Below are 12,601 nucleotides of genomic sequence, written 5' to 3'. Positions count from 1 at the left end.
GCAAGTTATCATGATTTTTCCTTCAGCATGTCTTGGTTAGGTTACAAACACACAGCTTGCCAAAAAGTACTACAATCTCAACACGGGTGTTACTAGGTTAAACACCCTTAAAGCAGCCTAAAACTGCCTTAAACACCCTAAAATATCCTTAAAACACTCTAAAACAGCATTACATATCCTGAAACAGCCTTAAAACACTCTAAAACAGCATTACACATCCTGAAACAGCCTTAAAACACCCTCAAAGTCTTCAAACACCCTTAAACAACCCAAACCAGCCTTAAAACACCCTCAAAGTCTTCAAACACCCAAAACAACCCAAAACAGCCTTCAATACTCACAGTTGGCTAGGTGTGTCCCAGCTGGTGCAGTTGCCATGTTCCATCCCTACATAGAGCCACTTCCTTTAGTACGGCCGGTGATCCTGTAGGGAGGAGGTGGTGGTAGTGGTGATGGTAGTGAAATGGTGTGGTTTTGTGAGCATCTGATGTGGTAATGTTGGTTGTTTGTGGTGGTTGTGGGTGTGGTTGAACAGTGGTGGTTGTGGGTGTGGTTGAACAGTGGTGGTGGTGGTGGTAGTAATAGGAGGATTTAAAAAGTAGACAAATATTTTCCGGCCAAAACAAGTGAAAAAATGAGGTTTATGAGACAAAATTGTAAGAAAAAAAATGCTTTCACACACCCCACACTCACCAAACACACAGCACACCAGCACACACCATTCCCACACCTGCACACACCAGCAAACCACAAAAAATCCTTTGCAAACACTGGAAAATGCAAAAAAACACACCCAAAAATATATAGTAGTTTACACAACAAAAAACATTTACACACACACCACACCTGCGGAAACCTTTCCCACACCTGCACACACCAGCACAGTACACAGCTTGGTGTGTGGAGGGAGATATGGAGGAAAGAAAAGGAGGTGGTGGAGGGAAAAATTAGAAAAATTGTCAGGTTTTGAAGTGAGATTTAGAAAAGTACTATTTTGACAATGATAGAAGTGAGATAGAAGACTCAAAATTGGAGGGAAGATGGAGGAAACATGGAGGAAATAGTCTATGGAAGGAAAAGTCTGGAGGTAACCTGTGGAGGGAGATATGGAGGAAACAAGACAAACATTACCTAACCAAAACACAGCAATTATTACCTTAAAATATTGCATCACACAACAAAATGCACACACACACACACACACACACACACACACACACACACACACACACACCTGCACTCTACAAACAACCCTTAAATCACACCTGGAAAATGCCCACAATAAGTTTACCCTAGCCAACCCACACCAAAAAACATAAACACTATACATAGGTAGCTATAGTTGACATTACAAAAACATATAAAAAACACATTTACACACCCACCACACTCACAGCACACCTGCAGACACCTCTCCCACACCCACACACACTCACCTCTCCCTCTGGAACTTGGTGAGTGGAGTATGTATGGAGTTTTGCCGCAGAGAAGGCACAGGCAGCCCGTCACCACCAGCGGCTCTCCAGGGACCAGTTGTGACCTTGTGGCAAGCCATGGTGCACCTCTGGAATAGTGGTAGTTGTTGTAGTAGTGGTAGTAATAGTATAAGAATCTAGGGTATTACTGCAGAGTTTCACCACAATCAGCTACGTGTTTTTTACCCACCTCAAGAGATCGAGCTCCTGATTACGAGTAATTTGAACCCCATATATACTAGGTGCAACCTTTTTGAATGGCGACACAGATTTTTTAAAATTTAAGCGTGTTTTGGTGATGAGCCGTGACAATAGCCTCCCACATCAAACCCTGCCGCACACTGATGGTGTCAGGCGCTCGCAGCGGCTCGGCGGGCTCCTGACACACCATTGTCTGAGCATGCGCTTAATTGTTTACGCTGATTGATTCCGTTCTTTGAAACTGAAGCGGCGGCCAAGGAAAAAAAAAGCATAATTATTTCCACCAATCACGACGGCCCCTGAGGTTAGGTTTAATTAGGTTAGCTTAGGTTTAGTTAAGTTAGGTTGGGTTGGGTTGGGTTGGGTTAGGTTGGGTTGGGTTAGGTTTGGCTAGGTTAATTTATCTTTAGTTAGGTTAGGTTAGGTTAAATTAGGTTGCATTGGGTTGGGTTAGATTAGGTTGGGTTAGGTTAAGTTGGGTTGGGTTACCTTACCTTAGGTTTAGTTAGGTTACCTTCTTTTCTGGACAAAACTCATTTTTTGTGTTCAATTTCGCCTTGTTTTTAATTCATTTACCACTTGTTTGTTGATGCAAATCATATGATGTTTCGGGATGTAAAAAATGGCTTGATTTGCACCAAAAACAAGTGCTATTTTAATTCAAAGCAAGCCAAAATCTAACACAAAAAAATGGTTTCGTGCAGAAAGGGAAAGGTGGTGAAGCTCTGTAGGTTTCGCCATTTTGCTCATGCCAACATTAGCCAACCTCAAGCTTTAAAGCCAACCTCAAGCTTTCATTCAAGAACACCTTTTTGCATTTCTGGTTGGAGGCATCGCTTCTTTATAGATGGGGTTAACAATGGAAGGTGTATGGGTGCATAAGGTATCTATGGAGGCAATATGGGGGCGCAACAAGGCGTAGGAGGGCAGGAATCACCACCGCATATATGTGCATGTGCAGTACAAGGTGAAAAGGACAATTACAGAATACAACGAGACCTGGACAGGCTCATAGCATGGGCAGACAGGTGGCAGATGGAGTTTCATTCTAAAAAGTGTCAGCTTATGCATTTAGGTAAAGACAACACAAACTTTAACTATGAGATGGAGGGATGTTGGCTAGAGGCAGTAAAAGAAGGAAAGGATTTAGGAGTAGTGAATAGTGATAGACAGGACTATGAAATTTTCAAAGCAATGTTTAGAAGCAAGAAATAGGGCAAATAGGATCCTGGCTTTTATAAATACAAATGTTAGTTATAAAAGTAAGGAAGTGGTGCGTAGCTTATAGAATTTCTATGTTAGGCCCCATTTAGAGTATTGCATACAGGCCTGGTCACCCCACTATAGGCAGGATATCAACATGTTAGAAGCAGTTCAGAGAAGAGCAACTAGGATGATACCAGCATTAAAGCGCCTGGAGTATAGAGATAGATTAAAGGAATTAAACATGTTTTCATTTGAGAGGAGATGTATAAGAGGGGATATGATAGAGTTATTTAAAATGTTCTCAGATACAAACTACATAGATGTGAGATCTTTCTTTACCTTAGAGGAGGAAGTAGGACTACAAATCATGGCAGGAAGATTAGAAAGCAAGGCTGCAGGTTAGATAGAAGAAAATATTTCTTTAGTCATAGGGTGGTACACTTCTGGAATGCATTGCCAGAGACGGTTGTAAATAGCACTAGTTTGACAATGTTTAAAACAGATTAGATAAGCACTTAAATTTATTAGATTTATAATTATGTATAGCACTGCATGATAGTTTTATAAGAAATTTACTATAGTTAAACAAGACATGATCCCCATGTATGGGGATCACAGATTGTAGAGGAATTCGCTGCAGGACTTAGCCCTGTTAATGGGCCAAATATTTAAAATTAGTATATAATGTATTGTGTACTTGTAAGTGTATCTTTAAGTACTGATGACGAGGTCGCTGTGCGACTGATACAGGATGACCTAGATGGGCCCTGGTGGCCCTTTGTTATCCTATTATTTATGTTATGTTATGAGGCAACAAAACCACAAACACTCAATTATTTTCACTTGGCAAAACTTTTTTCACCTTAATTGGCGCGTCTCACTCACTCTACAAACTTCACCTAATAACCATGTACACGCATACACCTGGGAATAACTCACCTGCTCCACAAAGCTTCAAAACTGTCAATCTCAACACAGAGCTAACAATGGCCGAGGTTTCTCACACGTCTTCTACGCAAAATGTCCACATCATCCTATACACTTCCTCTATCACTCAAACTTCTTATAAATGCAAAATCACATTCAAATAAAAGAAATCTAATACGAAATGGTAAAGGAAAAGGAAAATAACATGTGTATTATATTCCCAATACCGAAATGGAGGGTTTGGGTCACTCAAATCTTGATAAAAAAACATAACATAACATAACATAAATAATAGGATAACAAAGGGCCACCAGGGCCCATCTAGGTTATCCTGTATCAGTCGCACAGCGACCTCGTCATCAGTACTTAAAGATACACTTACAAGTACACAATACATTATATACTAATTCTAAATATTTGGCCCATTAACAGGGCTAAGTCCTGCAGCGAAATCCTCTACAATTTGTGGTCCCCATACATGGGGATCATGTCTTATTTAACTATAGTAAATTTCTTATAAAACTATCATGCAGTGCTATACATAATTATAAATCTAATAAATTTAAGTGCTTATCTAATCTGTTTTAAACATTGTCAAACTAGTGCTATTTACAACCGTCTCTGGCAATGCATTCCAGAAGTCTACCACTCTATGACTAAAGAAATATTTTCTTCTATCTAACCTGCAGCCTTGCTTTCTAATCTTCCTGCCATGATTTGTAGTCCTACTTCCTCCTCTAAGGTAAAGAAAGATCTCACATCTATGTAGTTTGTATCTGAGAACATTTGAAATAACTCTATCATATCCCTCTTATACATCTCCTCTCAAATGAAAACATGTTTAATTCCTTTAATCTATCTCTATACTCCAGGCGCTTTAATGCTGGTATCATCCTAGTTGCTCTTCTCTGAACTGCTTCTAACATGTTGATATCCTGCCTATAGTGGGGTGACCAGGCCTGTATGCAATACTCTAAATGGGGCCTAACATAGGAATTATATAAGCTACGCACCACTTCCTTACTTTTATAACTAACATTTGTATTTATAAAACCCAGGATCCTATTTGCCCTATTTCTTGCTTCTAAACATTGCTTTGAAAATTTCATAGTCCTGTCTATCACTACTCCTAAATCCTTTCCTTCCTCTACTGCCTCTAGCCTAAATGCATAACCTGACACTTATCAGAATTAAACTCCATCTGCCACCTGTCTGCCCATGCTATCAGCCTGTCCAGGTCTCGTTGTATTCTGTAATTGTCCTTTTCACCCTGTACTGCACATGCTATCTTAGTATCATCTGCAAACTTTGATACTTTGCAACTAATTCCTATATCTAAATCGTTAATGTACACCAAGAAAAGAAGAGGTCCTAGCACTGATCCTTGGGGTACCCCACTAACCACTTCCTTCCACTCAGACATTGCCCCATTTAATACTACTCTCTGTTTCCTATCAGAAAGCCATTCACTAATCCAATCAACTAACCTACATCCTATCACATGTAGTCTCAATTTGTACACTAGCTTCCTATGCGGTACCTTATCAAACGCCTTGCTAAAATCTAGATATATAACATCTATGCTATTTCCATCATCTAACTCCTTGGTAATATATTCTAAGATATCGAGCAAATTTGTAAGACAGGACCTCCCTGATCTAAAGCCATGTTGGGTATCTCTAATTAATCTATTCTCATTTAAATGCTCCCAAATACTACCCTTAATGATTTTCTCTAGTATCTTACATACTATACTAGTTAAACTGATCGGTCTATAATTATTCGCATCATCCTTCCTACCTTTTTAAATATTGGAGTAACATTAGCTAACTTCCAGTCCTGTGGTATCTCAGCAAACCTAAGTGATCTTTCAAAGATTAACTTAAGTGCTTCAGAAATACTGTCTACACCCTCCTAAGTACTCTGGCATGTAGCTCATCAGGACCACTAGCTTTCCTATCGTCTAGTTCAAGAATAAATTTCCTAATAATTCCCGGTTTTATATCAATATTTTCTAAAGCTCTTAAACTACTCGTCGCACTGTTTGTAACAGGATTTCCTATTCTTTCCTAGTAAATACTGAAGAAAATTGTTCATTCAATAATTCTACTATGTCTTCATTTTGATCCACTACTACACCATCTTTTCTGAGTGGTCCAATCCTATCCTTATTTCTTTTATCACTGACCTTGTAATAACTATATAATTTTTGGGATCTTTACTCCCAGCTCTAGCTAGTTTTATCTCTGCCTGCCTTTTACTTTTTTTATAACCTTACTCAAATCATCCCTGACCTGTCTGTACCTAATCAAATCTACATCTTCCCACTTTTCTGCAACTCTCTGTATGCCCTCTTCTTCTCTCTGATCTGGCTACCTATCTCATGAGTCCACCATAATGGCTTCCTGTTTCTCTGCCTTATATCTTTGTAAGGGATACACTGCATCACTATACCCTTTACTACAACCTTAGAAATATCCCACATCTCCTGTGCAGTTTTATTTCCAAAACTATCTTCCCAGTTTACCTCTCCTAATAACTGACGTAACCGACCATAATTGCCTTTCTGATAGTTTGGGACTCTAGTCTTATTCACTATATTATCCCTACTGGAATTAATGATAAATCTAATTATATGATGGTCACTGTTTGCTAAAGTCTCTCCTACCTCAACTTTCTTTAAACAATGCTCAATATTTGTTAGTACTATGTCTAAAACCTTCCTCCCCCTAGTAGGTTTATCTACCATCTGCACTAAATAGTTATCCTGAAAACTTTCCATAAACTTATTTTCACTAGCATCTCCTACCATCCTCTCCCAGTTTACTGACTTAAGATTAAAATCCCCTAAGATAATTGTCTGACTAGTACACCCCCTATTTATCTCATCTACCATAAGGTTGTCTACATCTGCGGACTGGTTAGGTGGTCTATAAAAAGCTCCTACTCTAATAACCTTACTTTTATTTACTCTAACATCCAGCCATAAGGACTCTACTCTGTTATCTACCTTAATACCATTAACCTGACTGGAAATGAAGGATTTTTTTACATAAATAACTACTCCTCCGCCTATCCTACCAATTCTTTGGTGTAAATACATAATGTATCCATCTACTTCATATTCTTCCCTATTTTCCCTAAACTTTTCCTCATTTACCCATGCCTCTGTGACACATACAACATCTAAGTCCTCCTCAACTATATAACTAGATAACTCGTCCTTCTTGTTCCTAAGACTCCTGGCATTTACATAAAAACATTTAAGTCCTGCTACCTTCCTAGATGCTGTCTCCTTATTTGGGATCCTAATCTTATTCTTTCCTATTTGCACCTGGAAATTTTTCCTAACCACTTATAACACTCAAAATAAACCAAACCCCTCAAAGTTCTCCCAAACCACACTCAAAACATGCTAATACTCACACACACCTCAATCCACTCCCAAAATACGTAAAATATACCTAAAAGATCTAACACACACTGAAAACACACGAAATGAACCCCAAAACATACTTTTAACACTCCAAACAGCCTGCAGAACTAATAGCTTAAAATACCCCAAATCTATCCCAAAACCAACAGTATGCATTATAAAGAACTTACCTAAATATTACACCTTGGCTCCTTCTCTTATTCCACCTTTATTTCTCATTTCTTCTTCATCCTTCTCCATTGTTACTCCTTCTTCTTCCTCCTCCTCCTTCCATCCACACGTCTGAGCCTAGAAACACATCAAAACACTAGATATTAGACAAAATATTCAGGAAAAGGAGGGTGACTTAAGTATTATGGCTTTGCTGCTGCTCCTCTTCCTCCTCCCTTCGAGACGTGCTTGTGTCCGTGGTGGAGGAATGAACTGATGGTGGTAGTGGTGGTAGTGGAGGACAGGATTCAGAGTGAGTGAGTGAGTGAGTGAATAAGTGAGTGAGAAAGAGGACAGGAAAGAATAGAAGAAAGAGGAAAAATAAGAATATCTTATCAGAGCACAACATTTTCTCTCTCTCCCCACCCCAGGTCTCGTGTCTGGTGATGAAATGGACGTCTGGTCAGTGGTGGTGGTGGTGGTGGTCAGTTGCCAAATGAAAATATTCTACGTCACCAGCTCCACCTTGAAAAGTCGCTCCAGTTTGGTCATTACCACAGACTGATGGAAAGTTTCAAGTTAATTTGGGCAGCATGACGTTATGAGGATAATTAATATAATGATGTAAGAGCTGGAGAACCACTGATGAGAGAAGAGAGGCGAGAACTGAAGTGCAGGGTGAGTCGGTGACCAGGACTTGGGAAATTTCTCAAGATCTTGGGATTTCAAACTTCGCCTTGGGATCTTGGGAATTTTTTGCAGAAATGCCGTAAATCTTGGATTAAATTTTAATGTCTTTATATGTCATATCAATCTTGATGGTTGAGAGAGAGAGAGAGAGAGAGAGAGAGAGAGAGAGAGAGAGAGAGAGAGCATTATATTGTCTCAGAACAAATTTAAGTCTATATGGCTCATATTGTTGTAACAGCTACTTTTGAATGTATTTTTTTAAGTAAAGAATCACAAACATACTTAGGAAAGACGATCTAGATGATGAAGTTTCCAAAGCAGAACTTCTGTTGGCAGCATATGTAGCTGAACATGGAGTGCCCTTCAGGCAAGTTGATCATCTGGTAGAAACCATGAAACAAATGTTTCCCAAATGTGAAGTGGCTCGTAGTTTGAAAGCAAAGAGAACAAAAATTTCGTATGTGATGCAAGACGGCATTGCATGGGAAGAGAAACAGTGGGTAGCAAAAGCTTGCAGTGAAAACTGGTTTTCTCTGATAATAGATGAATGTACTGATGTATCTGTATCGCAAGTACTTGCGGTGATGGTGCGATTTTATGATGAACAAAAGTGTAAAGTTACTGACGCACTACTGGATATTGTTGAAGTAGAAAACGGAACTGCAGAAGGACTCTATAAGTCAGTGAAAGAACTGCTTAAATGTAAAGGCATACCTATGGAAAACATTATTGGATTCTCTAGTGACAACTGTTCCACTATGCTGGGGGCCAACAAAGGATTTCAGGCACTCCTTAAAAAGGACTGTCCATCTGTATTCATACTGGGATGTGTCTGCCATTCCTTTGCTCTGTGTTCAAGCCATGCTAGCAAACACTTACCATCATGGCTCGAAACATTTGTAAGAAATGTATGCTGCTATTTTGCACGCAGTAGTAAGCGTCAAAATGACTTGAAAATGATCCAGGACATTGTTCATGCTCCAAAGCACAAAATGCTAAAATTATCAGAGACTCGTTGGCTTTCAAGATCAGAAGTCATAGCCAGAATACTAGAGCAGTGGGAAGCACTGCAGCTTTTTTTCCAAAGTGAAGCAAAGAAAAATGATGATGGAGCTGCCATGATATACAAGAACATGATTACTCCTGGAACCAAGCATATGCTGCTGTTCTTGAACTATATCCTCCCTAAAGTGGACAGAATGAATTTGGAATTCCAGTCTGAATATTTCAGACTTGCATCACTTTTTACAACAGTTTCCGTTGAGTACAGGAGTATCATGGGAATGTTTGTTCGTGATGAAGTGGTAGCCAACAAAGAGTTATCTCTCATTAACCCAGGAAATGATTCTTTGTACAAAGAGATCAGTGAAATTAACCTTGGTGGCAGGTGTGCTGCATTGCTAATCAAGGAACCTTTGGGAGATCAGGAAAGAAGGTTTCGTCTCGACTGCCGAAAGTTCCTGGTAGAACTGTGCCTACAAATGAAAAAAAGATTCTCTTTTCATAGCGACAGTGTGCTTTGCTTGTTAAGAATCATCGAACCGAAAGAATCTTTATCACCCAAGAGGAACTCCAGTGACATCTTAAAACTACACTACAATTTCCATCGCTTGTGAAAGAGGATGAGTTGGACGCCCTGCAGGATCAGTGGAAGGATTTGCTATATGCAAAAGAAGCACTGAAGAATCTTAACGAGAAGGCAACTGCTTTCTGGAGTGAACTAAAATCAGTGAAGGATGGGAACAACGAGCCGAGATTTGCCTGTTTGTCAAAATTCATGTGCGGCCTGCTAGCTCTGCCTCATTCATCTGCATGTGTGGAGCGGGTATTTTCGCAGCTGAATATGATAAAAACAAAACAAACAAACAGGCTTGGCGTGTCCACCACGTCAAACAGACTCCTTGCTAAACAAGCGATCAGCCGTCAGGAGGTACCATGCTATCAATGGCAACCATCAACATCCCTCATCAAAGACGTAAAAGTGGGCAGTGTTACCGAAGGTGTGCTGAGCGAGAACGGCAAGGCAAAGAGGAGAGGGTGGCAACACTTCATCCAGCTGTGGAGGATGCCATTGAGGGCGAAGTAGACGAAACCCCAACTCGTGTATACCTGCAGTAATACTGAAAGGTAAGATGTCATCTTATATCAGTAAAATTGTGTTAATTATTGTCTTCTTTAAATCTTGGGAAATTTTGGTCGATCTTGGATTGTTTTCGGAGTCACTCTTGGGAAATTCGAAATTTGCCACTGGTCACCCTGCAGTGAAGTGACAGGAAGCAGCACTTCCTGCTTGCGTCACGTGAGCGTATTGCGGGCTGGTTGGGCACGTGGTAAGAACCCAGTGAGCATGGCGGGAACTTAGTGAGCGTGGCGGGAGCCTGATCACATGCGTGTTATGACCGTAGTTAAACCCGATTGGACACAATGATATCGTAGCGATATCAAGGGACGTACGCAGTAAAGGCTTGGTAGATACGTAGCAGTGGAGGGATTTCGCAATTCCATCACGTCTCCACTACGTCCTCAAAAATTTTATGAACGTGTTGAGAACCTGCTGCGCGTAGTAAGGACCGCCTCTGGTGTGATGGGGCCTTGACACGGAGAGTTTATCCCTGTCAGTGACGCACACCAAACTTGTCTCAGGGGCCTCGCTCGTCTCCTCTCCACCTCCCCCTCCCCCGCTGTTCCCCACACTCTCATCACTCGCCTTTTAAATCTCATTGATGTTTACTTGATTGATTGATAAGTTTATTGTTATAGCAGTGTATACACCATCGAACTGTTGTCAATTTACGTATGAATGAACCTAACAAATTACCAGCTTATGTATCTATCTATCTACACACAAGCATGTAGATATCTCCACCAGCACCGCCAACACCCACACCTGCCCACCTTCGCCATCATGAACGGCAGTGTGTCAGTTTACACAATACTACTAGTATTTCCATGCCACTATATTGTAGCATCATATCACCTCAGACGCTGGTCAACAAGACGAGACACAGCAAGGAGACCAGACCAGACCAGACGACACGAGAGAGAGAGAGAGAGAGAGAGAGAGAGAGAGAGAGAGAGAGAGAGAGAGAGAGAGAGAGAGAGAGAGAGAGGAGAATCACGATACACACACACACACACACACACACACACACACACACACACACACACACACACACAAAGCTATGGGCGGCGTCAACAGCTCCACACCCACTGCCGCCCATATTTGTCCCGCCCATGCATGCTCACGCCCAAGCTTCCCCAGTCAGCCCATACGCCTCCGCAGCCGCCCTCACTATATAATGAAGTGACTCAAGACACACAGATCCACGTGTTCCGGAGAAAACTGACGTCTGAGAGAGAGAGAGAGAGAGAGAGAGAGAGAGAGAGAGAGAGAGAGAGAGAGAGAGAGAGAGAGAGATAAGGGTGTTTACTAGAAGTGTCAGGAGGCGGCGTGTAACTCTTACAAAGAGTGTCTCCATCTTGTGGTGGTGATTGATGCACTACATAAAGCAGAGTTCAGTGTAATTATCTTCCAGCAGTCCACCTCGCCATGCCCTCTTGTGTTTCTTGTTAAAGCAGGCACCACCCTCCCACGCATTATAACTACCATACGCCTAATTAACTACCTTACCGCTAACTGTCCACATGTGACTCCTTCAATGCACGACACACCTTCCTAGTACAGCCTGTCAACCCCGTCACTGTCCCATCACCGTCCCATCACTAATGACTCTGTGGCACCATTAATTAACTACCCTTCTCTATCCACTCACTCCCACACGTCACGTCACCCCTTCAGTGCATTATTATACAGCTTTCTATTAAATTATCCGCCCCATTACCGTCCCATCACTGTCTCATCATGTTTGTTACCTCCACTCTATTAATAGACTCACCCTCTCACTGAGCAGGTGGAGCTGGTGGACTAGGTGGGGCAAGTGGGGCGGTCACCGTGTTCCCAGGTCTCGTGTCTGGTGAGGAAGAGGACGTCTGGTCACTGGCGGCGGTGGTGGTGGTGGACGTGGTGGGGGAGTTGCCAAATGGAAATATTCTACGTCACCAGATCCACCTTGAAAAGCCGCAAAAAAGACCGCCAAATCATTGTTATACATGCTACAAATGTTCCTAGACGAAGTAATTGGCTTGATTAACACACAGGCTAATCAGTATAGGGCCCCGTTGACCGTTTATCCCTCCGAGTGACGCAGAGCAAACCTGTCTCGGGAGTCTCGATCGCCACCCTCTAATCACTCGCCTTTTAAATCCGATTGATGTTTAATTGATTGATTGATAAGTTTATTGTTGTAGCAGTGTATACACCATCGAAATGTTGTTCATTTCCCTATGAATGAACCTATCAAATTACCAAGTTATCTATCTATCTATCTACACACAAGCATGTAAATATCTTCTCCAGCACCGCCAACACCCACACCTGCCCACCTTCGCCATCATGAACGGGAGTGTGTCAGTTTACACATTACTACTAGTATTTCCATGCAACTATATTGTGGCA

At 41.3% G+C, this 12,601-nt stretch overlaps 1 long non-coding RNA gene across 2 annotated transcripts; it reads right to left on the bottom strand.

Annotated features, from left to right (window-relative positions):
• Positions 1–363: 363 nt before the first annotated feature.
• LOC123502450 lies at positions 364–12,039 on the bottom strand. Of its 2 annotated transcripts, none has more exons than XR_006674083.1 (3): positions 11,982–12,039; positions 1,437–1,564; positions 364–424 (listed from the first exon to the last, which is right to left on the bottom strand). It is a non-coding gene; the product is annotated as an uncharacterized LOC123502450 (long non-coding RNA). The 2 variants fall into 2 exon arrangements; XR_006674084.1 differs by lacking the exon at positions 11,982–12,039 and adding an exon at positions 7,416–7,457.
• Positions 12,040–12,601: the final 562 nt, after the last annotated feature.

Source organism: Portunus trituberculatus, chromosome 11 (assembly GCF_017591435.1).
Source record: "Portunus trituberculatus isolate SZX2019 chromosome 11, ASM1759143v1, whole genome shotgun sequence".
Lineage (NCBI taxonomy): Eukaryota > Metazoa > Arthropoda > Malacostraca > Decapoda > Portunidae > Portunus > Portunus trituberculatus.
Note: the sequence above shows the minus strand (reverse complement) of the source record. Positions and strands in the feature narration are given on the sequence as shown.